This window comes from Puma concolor, chromosome C2 (assembly GCF_028749965.1).
Source record: "Puma concolor isolate L17-30 chromosome C2, mPumCon1.1.hap2, whole genome shotgun sequence".
NCBI lineage: Eukaryota > Metazoa > Chordata > Mammalia > Carnivora > Felidae > Puma > Puma concolor.
The window spans coordinates 66,583,227-66,603,063 of NC_141675.1; the positions used below are offsets into that span (position 1 = coordinate 66,583,227).

A 19,837-nucleotide genomic window follows, 5' to 3' on the forward strand; every position below is an offset into this window, starting at 1 on the left:
TTCGGTCTTTAAAGTAAAACAAAGAAGAGAGATCAGACGATGTTTCAAGTAGTCATATACTATTCATGTTAATCTCGGTTCACCTTCTTCTTATTTAACTACTACAGCAGCCAGTTATCTAGTGGGGGGCGGGGGATGGTGGGGGGGGGGAGAGGTGAGGAGAAGGGATTTAAAAAAAAAAAAAAGTGAGATTCCCTGCAATATCACTTCGAGCCACTAGGGGTATCTTTGTACCATTTTTCATCCTGCACCGATTTGGAGTAGAAACCTATATTAGGGGAAAACCAGGGTCCTCGGCATTTTTTGCGAGCAGTGCACCCAGAATTCAAAAAGATTTTTTAAAAAGAAGAAGAAGGAAAGAAACCACAGTTCCTTCGGTCACCCGAACAGGGCTACGAAATCGCTCTACTGGACATCAGCGCCAGGGATTCATTTTTGAGGTCAATTTCCAATCGAGATAAATCTATTGGATTAGTAGGATTATCTGATTGCAGCCGAAAGAAGTAACGTTGTTTGATCATTTGTATTTCTTGCCTGATGGTCGGAATTACATGGAGGTGGCTTTGGGTCCCGAGGATTCTGGATCGTGGTTTCATCTGGAGAGAAAAAAGGATCAATCGACACGTTTTGGAAGTGTCCGTGGGTGAATAAAAAAAAAAAACGGGGGGGGGGGGGCGCGAAACTGGGGTTGCGGCTGCTTAAAGAAGAAAGATAAATAAAGGAAGCATCTTGAATTCTGAAACAAGAATTACCGGTGCTCAAGATTCAAAAAAAAAAAAGAAAGAAAGAAAGAAAGAAAAAAAGCGTCTAGAAGCTGATAAATACTTTGACCAATTCAGCTTAAATTTGACGGCGAAGTGTTGTAGAAACTGTCTCCTTGAATGATTGGAAGGGGACTAGGGAAGGTTGAGGGGGCTCCCTCTGTGGATTTATCTTACTGAGGGTAAGTTTGGGGGTCTTTTGTTGGGAGGGGGCTGTCTGCCTGGGTTTGTGTGCCGCTGCGCGGTAGGTGCTGCGGACGCGGTGCCAGTGAAATGGGGAGAGAAGCGGGTATGCAATAAAGCCACGTCGCGCATCTCGGGGTGGATCGCTAGGGAGCTACCCAGATCGAGCTTAAAAACCTTATTTTGTGGCGTCGGAGGGGAAGCCAAACAACCCCCAAGCTCTCAACTTTGCGTTGAAAACCTCTCAGTTAGGAGATCCCTCTTGGATCCAGGGCTTTCCTCCTAGTGATACTTTAAAGAGAGGTAGCAGTGATGCCTTGGAAAACCTGCTTGTGCAGGAGGAAAACCCAAGTAGAAATCGCTGCTGCCTCAGCCTTGGCTTCGGTGGCTGGCTTGGCTTCTAGGGGAATTTTGCAGGGGGAATTGGCCCTTCTTCTATTATCTTCTTCTCCCTCCCTCCCTCCCTCCCTTTTTCCCTTTCCCCTCCCACCTTCCCGTTCTCTCAGCCGAACGCTAAAGGGTTACAGGGTCACTGCATCCTGTAGACACAGAGGTGGGTGACCGGCCTCACATGTTGTCTTGTAATTCACTTGCACGACTTTGCATAATACAGTCCGAGGTAACTTTCTTGGAGTTGGAAGAGTCCAGGAAGGCGTTGCAGCCTTTATGCCGAGGGCCCCGACTGGCGAGTGCGCCAGGCAGCCGGCTGCATTTCTGATGCATCCCTGCCCTGGCTGCTTCGCCACTCGCTGGCTTTTCTTTCCAACTGAGCGGTGCGCGCGCGTTCCCAGACATTTTCTTGCAGCTGAATACATACAAGGATTTTCCCCCCTTTTTATTATCTTAATTTATTTTTTTAGCTCTCAAGAAAAGATCATCATTATTTGCAGAAGGAAAATCAATTAAAATTAATCACTCAAATGAGTGAATATTAATTGACTTCGGAAACTAAAAGTTGCTTTGGAATCCAGTAAAGCATATTATTCTGAACCAATTTTGGAACACACATAGGTTCAGAACAATAACATATAAAGAAGTAATTCATTTAAATATAGATAGGTAGATAGATAGATATAGATATGTTAAACAGGTTAATGAATATCCCCCAGCCCTTTATACCTTCTGACATCTCAGCACTATAATTTTAGTTGGTTCTTCCTATTTAAGGCCAATTCACTAAATTTTAAACCTTCAGATATCCAAATACGTTAGAATAAAATGAAGATAGGTAATTGTTAAAATATAAAATATTTTTTTTTGTACAGTTTTATCTTTAAAGAAAAGCACCAAATATTTTTTCAGGGGTTTCTGTTTACAGGTTATGATATGATGTGGATACCTTTATGGCTTTAGCACTGAAGCCTCTCCATTATGTGTGAACTCATGAAAGGCAACTCTTCACTGTCATCTGAAGCACTCATCATCCCACTACTTATTTCAGGAATCCCAAATACATCAGACATTCTGGTATTAAACGAGGAGTCTTGCCAAACTTTGTTCCTGGTTTTATGTGTGTCTATGTGTTTCTTACATCTAAGTTCTGAAACAAGCACAATGCCATTCCCTTTTTCTTTTTTAAGATGAAATAGCAAAATATAAAACTTTGTCCCCCATGGATTCTATGATGGTAAAGTTAAATATTTCCTATTTATGCAGATTTTGTGTAAGCTTGCCTAAAGGTGACAAAAATAGCAATATATATATATATATATATCGTTTTTATAAGCCCAACTGTTAGTTTTAAGGAGATATCTGAGAGGCTAGATTTGCCTTTCTTTTACGCAGCTCTCAGTCACGTGGTTCATGTGCAGAGTGAGCTAGAAGAATGGATGTTCTGTGTATTGGTACACTAGCCACTGATCGTAGCCACACAGCCCAATAATAGTTAACATATTTTTTCAAAGTTTAAATTAATAAAAAAGACAGCCAGTAAATAACATAATAAATGATGATAGTAAATAAATAATGAAGGCTAAAGGGTGATGAACTGGAATTTTTCTTTTCAGTCTAGTAGAGAATGTAATGTTGATATAAAGGTAGATGGAGAATATGAAACATGAGAAATAGGTTCTTTTAGAAGTTTATTTGTGTATTTCACAACCATTGAACTGGTGGTCATGGCACATACCATGGTGCTGAAGCAGAAGACTCAACCTAAAGTGCCTTTGTCATGGCTGGACAATGTTTTTCTCTGTCAAGAGTAATCAATACCCTCTACTCTCTTGTTTTATTCCCTTTCATCAGTGAAAAAGAAAAAGGGGAAACTTTGGCCTACTCTTTGGTTTCTATAAGCAGTTCCTGCACCAAACTTCAGTACCTTTGCAGGTAGTGGGTCCACTTTGGAAGGTCAACAGCGATGGAAATAAAAATAAAATTGCATACAACAAAATTTTTTAAAACTGTAGCCAATAAATAAGAGCAAGGTATCCAGTTACAGAAATACTCTCTACTAATAGAGTGGATCACTGTAAGAACGATTGAAAAACCCGAGCATTCACTTAGAAAATTAATTACATTTTGCTCTACCTTATCCAAACACATATCTTGGGTTGTGATTGTTAAAAAGAACATGGTGGTTTTGATCAGCTGTTCCAATTTTGCTGAAGAAGAACACAAACTGTGGCAGTTTGGGATGAAGGGATGGAAGCCTTCCAAAAAATTGGAAGCACAGAGACTGATATATGTGATAAGAAATAGCACTGGGTTGCCCAAAGCTTATGACTGTGGAAAAACTGATGCTGCATTCACTGGACAGCTTCACCTGTCCCTCAAAAGCCTCCCATGTGTTGTTCTAATTGACCTTACATTCAGTGGGAGTTAAGATATTTACTGCAGCTTCCTTCTGTGATTTTGAGATGATTAAATACAGTTAAATGCTATTCTATATTAATCGATTTTTGAGAAGAAAATTGCTATACACTCTTAATTGAAAGTAAAATGAAAAGGGAAATACTTCTTTAATGATTTGTTGAAATTTAACATATGACATCCAAAGATGCAAATATTCCATCTCTGGCTTTCTCAAGAAATGTAAAAACACAACAAAAGTTTCAGTTCATTTTAAACTTCAATGTTTTAATATCTCAAATTTGCAAAGCCCAGAAAATTTTTAAAAAATAAAATCGCGAATATTCATGATGAATCTAGAGTGCCCTTCTTAATACCTTTTAAAAGGTAACTGAAAATATTTTGAGGTAGCTAACCTGTTACTCTTGTGGGGTAGCTACATTCTCAACTGTTTCTAAGAAGAGTGATTCCTTAACAGTAACAAATTTGTTTTGGCTTTGTTTTTAATGGAATCACATTAACAATATACAATATGTCTATGTTGTTATAAAAGGATATGAATTATTTCTGCCTTTAAATTACACCCCCCCCCAAAAAAAAACCCACCTATTTGGTAGTAAACCTACACGAAAGAGAAAGACTGCCAACTCTAAGCTTAACTGAAGTTAGAGAAAACTAGTAAATCACTTCAGGCATTTGAAATTATTAGACATTAAACTTTTGGGGGATTTTATACGAATTCGTTTTATAACAGTCAGTACAATCTCTTCTGTGCCTATTTCCATTGCATGTAAGAGAAATTCTAGTCAATGGCAAAACGCTTTACTGCTGCCATTACTGCAGACTTTATAGATCAGAGACATGTCAGCATGTTAGCTTTAGCAGTAATGCCTCTTTTGTGTGAAACCTTATGGGCCTTGCAGGCAGTCTCTCATCCTGACACTCATAAAACGTTCAAGTCCCCATATTTATTATTTAATTTTCTTCCTATATATAGCAACAGAACACTTCAATATATGAATGTGTAGCCAAAAAATGACAGGCAAGCGTGAATGGGACTAATGAGTTTTAATAATACACATATTAGGGACTGCTAAAGGAAGTTTAATTAAGAAAAACAAGTTGAGCATGAAATTCATTTTGGAACAAAAGCAAGTTAAGTTACTGCTACAGATGTAAAATCAGAAACCACAGTGATAACATCACTGGAAATAAAGGGTCCAGCCTGAGACTAGAGCTACTTAGTACAGTTGACATCTTAGGACCTGCCTTTAAGTTCATGAGCTTGGATTTGATGTATGAAATGGAAGAATATATACTTTTTTCACAGTGATTTCCCTTTTCTCTGGTTTCTGTAGCAATTTAGTTTAGTATTTTAACTATGTAGCCAGCCACACTTTTCAAACATAATACTAGTTCTCTTGAGTTGAGCCACACAGTAACCTTTTCTTTTTCTGTAGTCTTCTCTAATACCACATCTGCCTGCAATTAGAGGTACCTGATGAAGCCCATGCCATCCCTTTGGGTGTGCTGTAAGTGGTGCTTCAGTAAGAGAACTGTTTGTTTATCGATTTACCTGCACCTATAATTCTGTTTAATTTTTGGCATAATTTAGAAAATAAGTAGACCTACTTATTTGTTTGCCTCCCTATTTGTTTATTTGGTACTGCCAGTGGGGACAGATAGGGCAGCAATTGGGGAGCAGATGGAATATTGGGCAAATATCTTCTTAGAATATGGTTTTCTTACATTTTGCCTATATCTAAATAACACAGTTATACTCTGGGAAGAGCGAAGATGTCAGGAAATGATATGAAGGTCTTGTATGTGTTCCTCAACTTCCCTTTTTGAAACACCTAACTGATATACTAATATTCTTTTGTATAGGTCTTTGGTATCACTTAATGTAATAGGAGTTTTATCCTCCCTTAACACACCCAGTGAATGCTGCCTTTTAGGAGAAAAGAGATTAATTGTAACATTTTATTTTATTTTTTATTTTTATTTTTTTAACATTTATTTATTTTTGAGACAGAGAGAGACAGAGCATGAATGGGGGAGGGTCAGAGAGAGAGGGAGACACATAATCCGAAACAGGCTCCAGGCTCTGAGCGGTCAGCACAGAGCCCGATGCTGGGCTTGAACTGACGGACCGCGAGATCATGACCTGAGCTGAAGTCGGACGCTTAATGGACTGAGCCACCCAGGCGCCCCTAATTGTAACATTTTAAAGTGAATTGAAAATTCCTGCTGACTTTAAAAGAAAAGAGTTATGGTGAATACTTTCATACTGTAATATGGAATACTCACTTTGCTTGGAAGTTCAACAAGGTCCCTCATGAAATCAATGAATATTGATTTGATAAAAACTAACTTGGGTTTGTCACTAGTATAAATTTTTCCTATAAGATAACCACTCCTCTTTTTTTTTTTTTAAGTTTTTTTTAACGTTTATTTACTTTTGAGACAGAGAGAGACAGAGCATGAACGGGGGGAGGGTCAGAGAGAGAGGGAGACACAGAATCCGAAGCAGGCTCCAGGCTCTGAGCCGTCAGCACAGAGCCCGATGCGGGGCTTGAACTCACGGACCGTGAGATCATGACCTGAGCCGAAGTCGGCCGCCCAACCGACTGAGCCACCCAGGTGCCCCCACTCCTCTTTTTTTTAATGTTTATTTATTTTTAAGAGAGAGAGAGAGTGCATGCGTGAATGTGCAAGCAGAGGAGGGGCAGAAAGAATCCTAAGCAGCATGGAATCAGACTCAGGGCTTGATCTCACAACCGTGAGATCATGAGCTGGGCCCAAATCAAGAGTCAGAACGCTTAACTGACTGAGCCACCCAGGTGCCCTGATAACCATTCCTCTTATGATAGAATTAACCAAGAAAATAATGATTGTAGCATATGACATTGACCAACAGTTGTCACAATATTCCCACACCTAAAAATAGTACTTGAGCCATTTAATAGTTAACCATAACACTACAAGGAATAAAGGTTCACTTCAGTAACCATCATGTTTCAAGTCAGTGCATCTGTCATTTTTAATTTCAATCTATATTACTTAGCTGTCTAAAACTTTACACACAAGTGACAGTGTTATCTATCCTTTTTCTTATGGGTAAAAAAGTCACTAGTTTCATTACCTCTTTAACAATGCCAAGTGTTCTAAATATGTATGGTGCTGTGAAGCTGATACCAAAAGTTCTCATTATTGAGAGCTGTGGTCTTCAAGTAGTAACTTCTGAGGAGTTATTGAATATACAAAGGCAAAATATATTACACACTGAAATAATATAGTAGTAACTGTATAACTTCTATGATGGCAAGGATTTTTATCTGGTGTTTCAAAGCTGTACCTGGCACATCATTGGTGACCAATAAATATTTGTTAAGTGAATAAGGACACTGGGTTCTAGTCTTGAATGTTGACAACTAAATATGTAACCTCTTGCTTAATACATGGTCTCTTCATTTTTGCCATTTTTTCCTTAACATAAATCAGTTGTTATTTGAATTGACAGATATTTTGATGTTATATGCAAATTCCAAAGGTAGAAAGGAATATATTTAAAAGGACTGAATTTTAATCAAAGAAAAATAATAATTGAAACTTTGTAATGATTTCTTACATAGTTTTTAATTTTGATAAATTATTAAGACTTACAAGTATAATAGGATTATTTCTGGTTGTAATTTACCACAATACATTAGAGTTATTTTCTGCCATGAAGAAAATGTGGTCTCTCAAGGAACTTCGGAAGGACTAAAAATTAGTCAAACACTTACAAACACTTAGACCATAGACAATAAGATCTAAAATACAGTAAAGTTTGGTGTTTTGGTTATAATCTTAAACACTTTTTTTTCATTTTTTAACACTTCATAATTCTAACCCCCCCATTCAATTTTATTAGAGTTGGTGAAATCATTTAATTGGTGAAATCATTTAAATGATGGATTCATTTAGCAACTTATGTTCCATGTATATGTTAAATTCTTGCAAATATCTATTCATTGATGTTTTGTTACACAAATGGCCCGTGAATAGAGCATTGTTTTTAATTTTGTTACTGTCAGTACTAATAGAACTGTAATATGCAGGGAAAATAAAAGATGTGAATATCTGAAGATGATTGCAAGTGTAATATGCTTTCCCCTTTGGGGTACCGGTTGAGCTCTAAGCCAGGTCAGGAGTGGCAGGAAGCCATTATTGTTGTTTGGTGCCTTACGTGAAAGGAGTTGGTGGTCTTAGTCCAGTTCCTACTAGACAGTTACTCCTTAAACAATAGTCACTATAGTGTTTGCCAATTCCAGCAGAAGCCTGGGACTGAATGGGCACAAAGGTTTAACTACCCCCTCTCTGCTAATCATCCTCCAAGGGGTCAAGATTGACACAACCTGGCACAAGGCCATACTGAGAAACTTAGTACTGCTTCTGCCAAAGTTGTAGCTATTCTCTGGCAACAAGGGATTTTTTAAAGAGGACTTTAATTAAGCAGGGCACCAGGAATGGCAATTCTCCACTCTTCCCAGGCACAGCAGCTCACTAGAAACAAAAATAAGCTTAAACAGTGAATTGAGAATGTTGTAGTGCTCTTAGGTTGTGCTATCTTCTCTATAAAGATACCGGCAGCCGTAATTAAGTTGCATCTGGAAGCAACGACTTGTGACCCAAAAGTGGCCCCTTTCAGACAAAAGCATCAACTTAATATCAAGGGAAGTAATCAGCCCTACTTTGCTGGCTCTCTGAGCTCTTGAGTGATTGATTATTCATTTTCTTTTGGGGGATCACAGGGTCACCAATTGGTTTTAAAAATGTGTCCTGCAGTGTTTTACATATACATTAAAAGTGTTACCCATGCTTTTTTTTTCTTCAGCATCCTCTCTTATGAATTCCTGTCCCTCTCACCTTCTTCACCTTCTTGTTCATTCAGAAGTTGAGATTACTAAGTTAGATATTAAATTTAACAATTAATATTTGGAGATCTTATCTGAAAGTAGATTCAGAGTAAACAGAAAGCAAAGCTTATTATATATAATTAAATGTTAAACAGCCTATTTTAGCCATCTCTCCAAAACAAAACAAACAAGAAACTCTCTAATAGTTAGCTGTTAGTTGTAATGATGGCCATAGTAGAAATATTCAGATATGAATACAGAAGGAAGTGCTGTCATTTTGGTCTCTTTTTCTTTGTGTTGTCAGAAAAGCTATGGCCTTTCAGAATCCCGTTTTTTGCCAAACAGCAGTGGAATTAGCTACTAGTCTACATGGGTCATCCATGCACATTCCTGCATGATGAGGAATTTTTGTTGTACTCTAATTTGTTTCTACCTCTTCTCTGTCTTACCCTCTCTGGCTGTAACTCTAAAGTAATGCCTTCACAGAGGTCAGACATCACTGATGGATAAAATCTGAGGGTAGGGTTAAGTGATGGCAAATAATATAATAAATGAATGGGTTTCTCTCAAAGACTATGGCCACCCTAATTATGTCATTATTGTGATTGTAATTCTCATCATACTTGGGATAAGATCTTAAATTCCTAAAATGGCTTAGACTTTCTTGAATTGTCAGCTCCTCTCCAGCCCAATGCCCTACTCTGTTCTCAAATTACACTTACCTCTTTGTTCTTGCAAAGCCCCAGGCTTGACAGCATTTGGGCTTTCTCTTGCCTGTCTGTCCCCTGATCTTCACCTGCCAACTTCTACTCATTCTTCAAAACCCAGTTTATAGATCTCTTCTTCAGGAAGATCATCCATCCCACTCCAGACTGATTAAGTCTTCCCTCAGAGCACCCTGCATTATCCTTCTTGGCAAAGCATTTATGACTAAATAGTTGTCTGTGTGATTGATTTACATAAAGTGTGTCTTTCCCATGGAATTTTAGTCTCCATGAGAATTAACACTATGCCTATTTTGCTCATGTGGACTTCACCAATGGCTGACACTAAACAATATAAGAGAATGAAGAGGGAAGCTTTGTTTATAAATCACTGTAATAGAATGTACTACAGATTCAGTTACAAGAAAGGTAACGAGTGCTTTGAGAGTTGAGGGAAAGGAGTATTTTTGTGGCTGGAAGGATCTGGGAAGGAAGTACTGATATTTGAGCCAGGCTTTGGGGGATGCTAGCTGGGGTTCCTTCAGGCAAACACTGCTCAAGTGAGTACTTCCTAGACAGAAAGATGTTGGTGAACGGTTGGACCCAATTCACTGGATCCTGCTCCCGGTGCTGTGCGCTGCTTTCCAGTAGTAGTCTTGTTTTTTTTTTGCAAAGATACTTTGTTACCCGGTGTAACCTTGGCAACATACTCATGATTTTTTCCCTGCTAATCTTTAAAATATTTTGGTCGTAAAATTTGTTCTTCTATTATTGTCAAATTTTAGTTTGCCTTTTCTTCTTAATAATTGTTTCTCTCTGATATTTTCTCACATCACTGGAGAGCTTCATTTAGAGTGGAAGTAGCTCAAGGAGAAAGAAAACATAGAACTGCTTACATTTTCTTCAGAAGAGAGGGGGATGGTATATAACTGAAAATTATTGAAGGCTGCCTACCCTTTTCTCTGAAAAAGAGGCTCTGGAAAAAATTGAGAAGGGGGCAGGGCTTATCTTTAGAGTGTATTAATTCTTCAGCCTTTTATTTATTAGAACTCAGTATATTAGAACTATCCCCTTTTATTTATTAGAACTCAGTATATTAATAAAACTGTGGTCTTGTTTTATTGAAAAATGTTTCAGTGGCTTTGTGTTCCTGATTTCCCATTTAATTATCAGTTACAAGGAGATGGTAACTATCTCTACTTCATCGTAATTAGAGACAATTAAATGAGATGATGCTGTTAGCTCACTGGCCCCAGTCTATGCTCAGTTGGAGCAAGCCATTAATCAAGTTATTAATTAATGGTGGTAATGGCAGAATATACTTGTTACTGCATTAGTTCTCAATAGCTCCATGGTAGTATGGCCACAATATGGACCATGGCATCTCTTGAAATTCTGCATGATCAAAATCTCAAATTTTGATATTCCCATCTCAGAGTAGACCTTTCATAATCCTTGGTTCTAATTATTTCTTACTTTTTCTCCTTGTACCCTTCAGGTACTACTTACCTTTCTACCTAGATATAGTTTATTCAACACTGGAATTACCATTTCTCATAATCTTTGCTTCTTGAAATTCTAACATTCTTGACTTGCTTATTGCCAGTCCTAACTTTTTTCATTACTCTCTAGTCTATATTATGGAATGTTTCTGGAAGAAGTCTCAATATCACAGTGCTTGGAACTGCTCTAAACTATGCCTATTAATTAACCCTGGCAAGCTGATCAAGAGCCTTTTTATTTTCCTCCTATTAGTGTCTGGTGTGTTTCACTTTCTTCAAATGCTCAAACTGAACATATGACTTGATTGAGTTGGTCTCATTGGAGAACAAAGCAAAATGTCATGTATCATAAAAGTTCAGGGCATATTCTGTGGAGTTAGGCAGTCCCAAGCTTGTTTCTTGGGTCTGCCTTTTCCTAGCTTTGCCTTAAGAAAGTTACCTAAGTACACAAATCCTCATTTTCCTCATCTCAAATACCAGTACTTGGCTTATAAATTGGTTGTGAGGACTAAATGACATGAGACATGTAAATGGTTTGGACAAGGCTTGGTGAGTAATTGGTGATTTATAATATTAGTCAATTTGCTGTCATTTTCACATAAATGTGGTATATTAACCTATAGTTTAAACTGACCATAAAAATAAAACTGTTTCTTCTTTCTTTCCCACTATTTCATTCACTAAGGTAATGGTCTCCACATTTTTGTGATCATGCAATCCTGTGTTTATGATAACCAAACCAAAAAAGTATAAATATATACATACATTCCTACACAAATAACTTTGTGTATCAGATTGCAAGGCACACACAAAAATAAACATTAAAAGATGAGAAAGATAAAATTAGTATTTTTAAAATTTTATAAATGTTGACGCCTTCATTCTATCATTCATGAATATACCAAGCCACTGAGATCCTAAGGACACAGTTCAGTTAGTGAAATGGATATAAATCTGCATTCTTTTTTTTTTTTAACATTTATTTATTTTTGAGACAGAGAGAGACAGAGCATGAACAGGGGAGGGTCAGAGAGAGAGGGAGACACAGAATCCGAAACAGGCTCCAGGCTCTGTGCGGTCAGCACAGAGCCTGATGTGGGGCTCGAACTCACGGACTGTGAGATCATGACCTGAGCTGAAGTCGCACGCTCAACCGACTGAGCCACCCAGGCGCCCCTAAATCTGCATTCTGAGTTACTTTCTTGATTTTTTGAAAATGTTTGTCTAACTTATTATTGTATATGATTCGATAGCCATAGTTTTGAGTCTTGCAATATAGTTGAAGAGCTTGTATCAGAACTAGAAGTTTCATGTTTGTTTCTTGTTCTTATGATTGTGTTACTAGTATTTCCTTTAACATATATTTCTCTTGCGAGAAAAACTTAATTCAGTAGTTCTTTTCTGTGACGGTTGTTTTGATTACAACATGATGAAAAAAAGTATAAATCTACTTATCTAGTGATGTTAACTCTAATATATCATTGTGTGTTGGAAAGAAACAATAACAGCAAAAATGTCACTGCTGGGAATCCTACCATGTTCTAGACTGTACACCTTCCCAAGAATATCTCAAGTGCTATACACGCCATGCAACCATGTGGAGACACTGGTATTTAACCATGTATTCATATTAGCAAAGCTTAATTTCTCTATCTTCAAGCTTTATATAATTATGATACATAGTTCAACGATTACCTTCCTTCTCTCATCTGGTCATCTTGTAGTAGGGTATGAGCACAGTGCTTTGGAGATCCCTGCTCCACAGTACTGCCAGTTTAATTTTCTTCTGAATAAATTTGATAATAGTCTTCCCCTGCAAGGAATATTTAATGACTTTTTATCATCCTGTGAATAAAATCCAAACTCTTTAGCCTTTTATTAAAGGGCTCGCTTGATTTGGCTGTAACCTGCCTTTCCAGTCTCATTCAGTACTGAACCTCATTTACTCTGTGTTCTTGCCAAACTAAACTGTGCCCTCCTCAAACACTGCTGCTTCTTTCCTTTCTGTCATAGGTCAGGTTTCCCAGGGGGGAACAAAAAAGACTCTGAGATGGGGATTTACCTGCAGGAAATTTACTAGGGCACGCCGCTGGGAAAAACACATGGGAGGGAGTGAAGGAATCATAGTCAACTCCTCCTTCTGTCCCTTTCCATACAGTAGGGAGCTTTTGGGCCAGGATAGCCCCTCAGAGTTGGTCTGCATTGAGGCAAAAAGGCCAGGCCTTACACTGATGTGGACCAGTCACTGGAATGTGAGCTGTTTCCAGGAAGACTGAGCGCTGCAATGTCCACTACATATTCTTTCCATGTTTCTAGAATGTGCCCCCTGCCTGGAATCTCTTCCATGACCATCAATATTTGTTCAGATGTCTTTCCTAATCTATTAACTAGAGGTAGACCTGTCTTTTCCTTTAAAGCCTAACAATTTTGTGCAATTGCATTCATTTGTTTATTCATCCTATTTCTAAGTACTTACTGTGTGAATTAATTACACATTAGTTACTTTAAGTGTTCAGGTACTGAAAGGACTCATGGGATTCAAACAGTTTATACTCCTTGGACAGCTTTGTTACACGCAAACAGTACCAGAGAGCAACAACAGGGGAAGGATATGCATTGAATGGGGTCTGGACATCTCAGATGCAGCCTTCCTTGTTTTCCCACTGCTGGGTCACGCAGGATACTCCTTGTCTCCAAATTTTGAACCACCTCCAGAATGTATGTGAAACATCTTGCTATAGGAATCCTAAAATCTGCTGGTGGTCAGATTCTCTTATAGCGAGCTGACTGCAATAAGCACATTCCAGTTACATGGGTGGCGTCGGCTGGCTGAGAACACTGTACTCCACTAAAACCAGTTATTATTAAATGCAATTATTATTAAATTATTAGTAGTAAATCCAATTCTTAAAACCAATGATTATTACTAGTTATTAGTAGTGACAGGCTGGTGACAGGCTGATATATTCTGACCTCAAAATGACTCATAGACCCATAGTTATAAAATATTATTTATCTTTAGTTAATACAGTCAATCATCATTATTCGTGGACCTGTGTTTTCAAATTTGCCTATTCACTAAAATTTATTTGTAACCCCAAAGTCAATACTCACAGGTATGCAGCCATTCACAGAGCAGCAAACACTTTGCGTCTTCCTATAAGCATAGTTTCCAGCTGAGGTTATACAAGGGTATCTTCTCCCTCCTTGTCTCAGCTGTCACACTGAAATGAATGGAGGACAGAAATGATAGACATAGTGCTGTGTGGTGCAAGAAGGTCCAGTGTTGGGGCCAGATGAAGGGGCTTTGAATCTCAACTCTGGCACCTGTTAGTGGAATGGCCTCAGACAAGTCACTTAACATTTTTGAACCCTGTTTTCTCTTTTGTAAAATAAAGAAAATAGAATCTACTAGGATGAACTGTTTTTAGGGTTGAAGATTATAATTTACAACTATGTGAATGATTTATAAATATTTAATTTGAAATTGAGATTATGATTTATAACTATGTGAGTAATTTATAGCTATTTCCCTAGGAACATGTATCCATGTTTCTTAACTTGACGTTTGCAGTGACTTTATGGAACATAACTACAGTAAATAACAACAATCAATTGTATAGCATTGAGCAGACTCCACACCACTCTGGTGATAAGCATTCAGTCAGTCCATATGAGCTGAGGTTTTACCCATGTCTGCATTATATAAAGGATTGTCAACATAGAGTTTATGATGGATATGAAGATACTATTTAAAAACAACAAAATCCTTGCCCTTGAATAAGAAATTCAGTAGCGGGAGGAGGGGAGAGTTGGGTTCAACAATAAAACAAATTAAAAACAGAGCAAGGTAGAAAATAAATAGGTCATATTTTTAAAAAAGACATATAAGACTATGTAAAGTTATCAATCAGAAACTTTTTGCTGGGTTCCATATCCCCATTCATTGTGTATTTGTTGCACACATGTCACATTCCAACCTACATTAGAGTCATTTTTTTTAATGTGACTTATTCCTTTACACTATTATAGCTACTTGGGAGCAAAGATGCAATTGTACTTGTCTTTAAATTCTCATAACATTTAGCACAATAGCTTATATATTACAGATACACAATAAATGTTTATTGAATGAGTGGAAGATTGGATGAATGATTATCTAATGTTTCAAGAAGTTCTCTCTATTCTCTCCAGTGTCATCTCTTTGATCTGGGTTACTCAGGAACAAACTAGTTCCACCAGTTATGATGAATTAATGCAAGTGAGATAATATATTTCCATTTATGATGCCTTTTAAAATGTTATTTAAAATGTTATTTATTTTAAAATGTTATAATTCAGTGGAATTACTCATACTTTAACCCAAAGGGAAGAATTTTTTGAGCTAGTGTCTGCACTAACTGCAAAGTCCAATGGAGCTAGTCCTATATGAATTAATAGACTCATCTACTTGCCTGGCCTGCTGAATAAGGCTTGCTGATCTTATTATTTTAACATATTTATTATAAAAGATTTCAAACACATAGAAAAATACAGAGAATTGCATAACAAAGATGTATAGGTGTGTGTGTATGTATCACCTAATGCTATCAAATGTTAGATTTGTAAAACTTAATTGTAGTCAATTAATTATGGTCTTTTAAGACCTCACCACAGGTTATCAATCTTAATGCCAATTAATTAATTAATAATGTTAATTATTAACCATTAGACTAATTTCATATGCTTTCCTCCTTACCCAGGGATGACAAATATTCTGTTACTACATATTTATGTAATCTGTGAATAATATATAGCTTTGCTCTGCATATTTTATACTTTATTTGAATAACACTTTACTTTGTCTCATCTGCAATTTGCTTGTTTAAAACTTCTAGGATTTATCTAAGTTGACATATTTAGGTCCAGGTCCTTTATTTCACTGATGTATAGAATTCTAATTTATGCATATATCATAATTCATTTATCAATATCTATTAATGGACATTTAGGCTATTAGGCTACAAGGTTGTAATTTTTTTTGTTATTTTAGCATAATCTTAGGTAAACACATATGAATAACTGATCACTGCAATAGATGTAAAAAAAAAGTTAAAAAGAGTAAAATAGAAGAAATCTAGCAAAATAAAATCGAAATTTCCAATAAGAACAGGGTAATCCATTTAAATTTCTGTTCCTATGAAATTGTCAAAGTATTTACCTAGACTCCGTCTTTCTGGAGGAACATAAAACACTTTTACAATTCAATTTTAAGTGCACTAGGATCAATTTTTTAAAAAGTGTTAATTGTGAAGTGAGAGTGTTATCAGGTGCAGTGATCAAGAGGGCAGCTTTTAAATCAGATTCCAGTGGGCTCCTGGATCTGCTATTGATTAGCTGAGAGACCTCGGTCAGGGTATTTAACCTCTTGAAGTCTCAGTCCCTCTGAGTAAAAAGGGGATAACTGTTGAACTTATGTTATAGGGTTATTGTAAATGAGATGTAAATGCATAAAAGCTAAGGGTTTGGCATATAAAAAAGCTAAGAAAGCACCAATAAATAGGAAAAAAAGTCTGCCAAGAAATTTGAGAGTCTTTATATTTAGTAATCTATACACGTATGTGCACACACACACAGACTAATTTACACACATATTTAAAATTTCATTAACTTAAGTAAGCCATATTTTTAGGTTAGACTTGGACAACTGTTATTAATATAACACCAACTTCTAAAAAATCTTTGGGGTCAATACCATAATTCTCCATACAGGTAAGCCCTTGTAAAATGGGACATTTTTGTAACCTCAGTAACAAAATGTTATTAGAATTTGAAAATTTACCCTGGTGTACAGAAATCTAATCCTTCACAACTTGTGTTAAAGTATCACATCAGTGGTAAACAGGACCCCCTTTATTTTTAACACAGTTAAGGGCTTGTGAATACAAAAATGAGTGTTCTTTGTTAATAATGAAATAATTACTTTATAATATTAATAAGGTACCAAGTGTATAAAGAAGAACTTTTGGAAATCACTGTACTTGGAAATAAGGCTGAATAAAAAATGGTGATGGAGATTTTTAACGTGCCACCCAGTTTCTGTATTTTGGGTGTCGATATGGTGCTTTTTATTTGGGATTTTTCTTGTTTCTTGAGATAGGCCTGGATTGCAATGTATTTTCCTCTCAGGACTGCCTTCGCTGCATCACAAAGCATTTGGATTGTTGTATTTTCATTTTCATTTGTTTCCATGTGTTTTTTAATTTCTTCCCTAATTGTCTGGTTGACCCATTCATTCTTTAGTAGGATGTTCTTTAACCTCCATGCTTTTGGAGGTTTTCCAGACTTTTTCCCGTGGTTGATTTCAAGCTTCATTGCATTGTGATCTGAAAGTGTGCATGGTATGATCTCAATTATTTTATACTTATTAAGGGTTGTTTTGTGACCCATTATGTGATCTTGGAGAATGTTCCATGTGCACTCGAGAAGAAAGTATATTCTTTGCTTTGGGATGCAGAGTTCTAAATATATCTGTCAAGTCCATCTGATCTAATGTATCATTCAGGGCCCTTGTTTCTTTATTGATTCTCTGTCTAGATGATCTATCCATTGTTGTAAGTGGAGTGTTAAAGTCCCCTGCAATTACCACATTCTTATCAATAAGGTTGCTTATGTTTGTGATTAATTGTTTTATATATTTGGGTGCTTCTGAATTCGGTGCATAGACATTTATAATTGTTAGCTCTTCCTGATGGATAGACCCTGTAATTATTATATAATGCCCTTCTTCATCTCTTGTTACAACCTTTAATTTAAAGCCTAGTTTGTCTGATATAAGTATGGCTACTCCAGCTTTCTTTTGACTTCGTATAGCATGATAGATAGTTCTCCATCCCTTCACTTGCAATCTGAAGGTGTCCTCAGGTCTAAAATGGGTCTCTTGTAGACAGCAAATAGATGGGTCTTGTTTTTTTTATCCATTCTGATACCTTGTGTCTTTTGGTTGGAACATTTAGTCCATTTACATTCAGTGTTATTATTGAAAGATATGGGTTTAGAGTCATTATGTTATCTATAGATTTCATGCTTGTAGTGGTGTCTCTGGTCCTTTGTGGTCCTTGCAACATTTCATTCACAGAGTCCCCTTTAGGATCTATTGTAGGGCTCATTTAGTGATGATGAATTCCTTCAGTTTTGTTTGTTTGAGAAAACCTTTATTTCTCCTTCTATTTTGAGTGACAGACTTGCTGGGTAAAGGATTCTTGGCTGCATATTTTTCCTGCTCATCACATTGAAGATTTCCTCCCATTCCTTTCTGGCTTGCCAAGTTTCAGTAGATAGGTCTACTTACTACCCTTATGTATCTACCTTTGTATGTTAAGGCCCATTTATCCCTAGCTGCTTTCAGAATTCTCTCTTTATCCTTGTATTTTGCCAGTTTCACTATGATATATTGTGCAGAAGATCAATTCAAGTTACGCCTGAAGGGAGTTCTCTGTGCCTCTTGGATTTCAATGCCTGTTTCCTTCCACAGATCAGGGAAGTTCTCAGCTATGATTTGTTCAAGTACACCTTCAGCCCCTTTCTCTCTCTCTTCTTCTTCTGGTATACCTGTGATATGGATATTGTTCCATTTGATTGCATCACTTAACTTCTTTAATTCTCTTCTCATACTCCTGGATTTTGTTTTCTCTCTCTTTTTCTTAGCTTCCTCTTTTTCCATAATTTTTTAAAACAATTTTTCTTTAATGTTTATTTTTTAGAGAGAGAGAGGGGGGGTGGGCAGATTGTGAGTAGGGGAGAGGCAGAGAGGGAGGGAGACATGGAATCTGAAGCAGGCTCCGGGCTCTGAGCTGTCAGCACAGAGCCCAATGCCTGAATTGGCTCAAACTCACAAACTGCAAGATCATGACCTGAGCCGAAGTCAAACACTTAACCCACTGAGCCACCCAGATGCTCCCATAATCTTATCTTGTAATTCACCTATTCTCTCCTCTGCCTCTTCAGTCCACACTGTGGCAGCCTGCATTTTACTTTGCACGTCATTTATAGCATTTTTAAATTCATCATGACTATTTTTTAGTCCCTTGATCTCTGTAGCAATAGATTCCCTACTGTCCTCTCTATGCTGTTTTCAAGCCCAGCAATTAATTTTATGACTATTATTCTAAATTCTTGTTCAGTTATATTGCTTAAATCGGTTTTGATCAATTTGTTAGCTGTCGCTACTTCCTGGAATTTCTTTTGAAGAGAATTCTTCCATTTCGTCATTTTGGCTAGCTTTCTGTCCCTTATGTGTCTTAAAAGCTTGTTGTGTGCTCTGCACCTGCGAGCACTGCTCTGTTAAAGGAGGGTCATACACTGTCCAGGGCCTGGCCCTTCAGGAGGTGTTTTTCTGGAGATTGTTACTTGCTCTCTGTTGTTGTGACTTTGGTTATTTTATTACCCTACTCGTAGTGATATTTTGGACCCTCCACCAGGTGTACTTTGATTTGTTCCTTGGAGGAGCCCTGTGTGGCAGAGCAAATTTTCTTTACCAAATATTTCCTTGTCTCATCTTCCTGTGATCTGCCTTCTTACCTTTTGAAGCGCCCACACCCCCTCTCCCTTTCCTTAGCTCAGGATGGCATATAAGGCTCAATTGCTTGCTGTCTTTTTGGAGTCTCATATCTTTGTGGGGCTCCTGGACGTAATTACAATGGCTTTTCTACCATTAACTTGACTGACTGTTGTGTTTCATCTGTTGATACGGTGCTTTTTACCACCAAATGTGACTAGGAAAGACTCAGCCATGCTGTGGCTCACCACGATTCTGCACAAAAATAAACACTGTGTACTCTTAATAGAAATGGGTTCGTGTAGCTAAATCTTCAGTATGTGCTTGAGTTTTGAGACAGGAATGGGATGGGTCTAAGCCTGCCTTTTGTATGTTAATGAGCTTTCACAGCAAAGGTTTATGAATTAACACAGACGGAAGTACTCTTGAAGAAAGACATTTATCTCCTTATTGCCTTCTGTGA

General features: G+C 37.2%; 1 protein-coding gene across 9 annotated transcripts in view; it reads left to right on the forward strand.

The window, feature by feature from the left end:
- The window catches only part of NLGN1 (neuroligin 1), an 848,745-nt gene that overhangs the window by 156,939 nt on the left and 671,969 nt on the right, over positions 1 to 19,837 (forward strand). For 4 of the 9 annotated variants that reach the window (XM_086674739.1, XM_086674740.1, XM_086674741.1 and 1 more), the window contains exon 1: positions 252 to 943. The exons of 3 other annotated variants lie outside the window; for them this stretch is intronic. The gene's annotated coding sequence lies outside the window, so the exon portion shown is untranslated. Of the gene's footprint in view, positions 1 to 250; positions 944 to 19,837 lie in introns of those variants that run through there. 2 more of the 9 variants (XM_086674734.1, XM_086674738.1) reach the window with 1 other exon arrangement.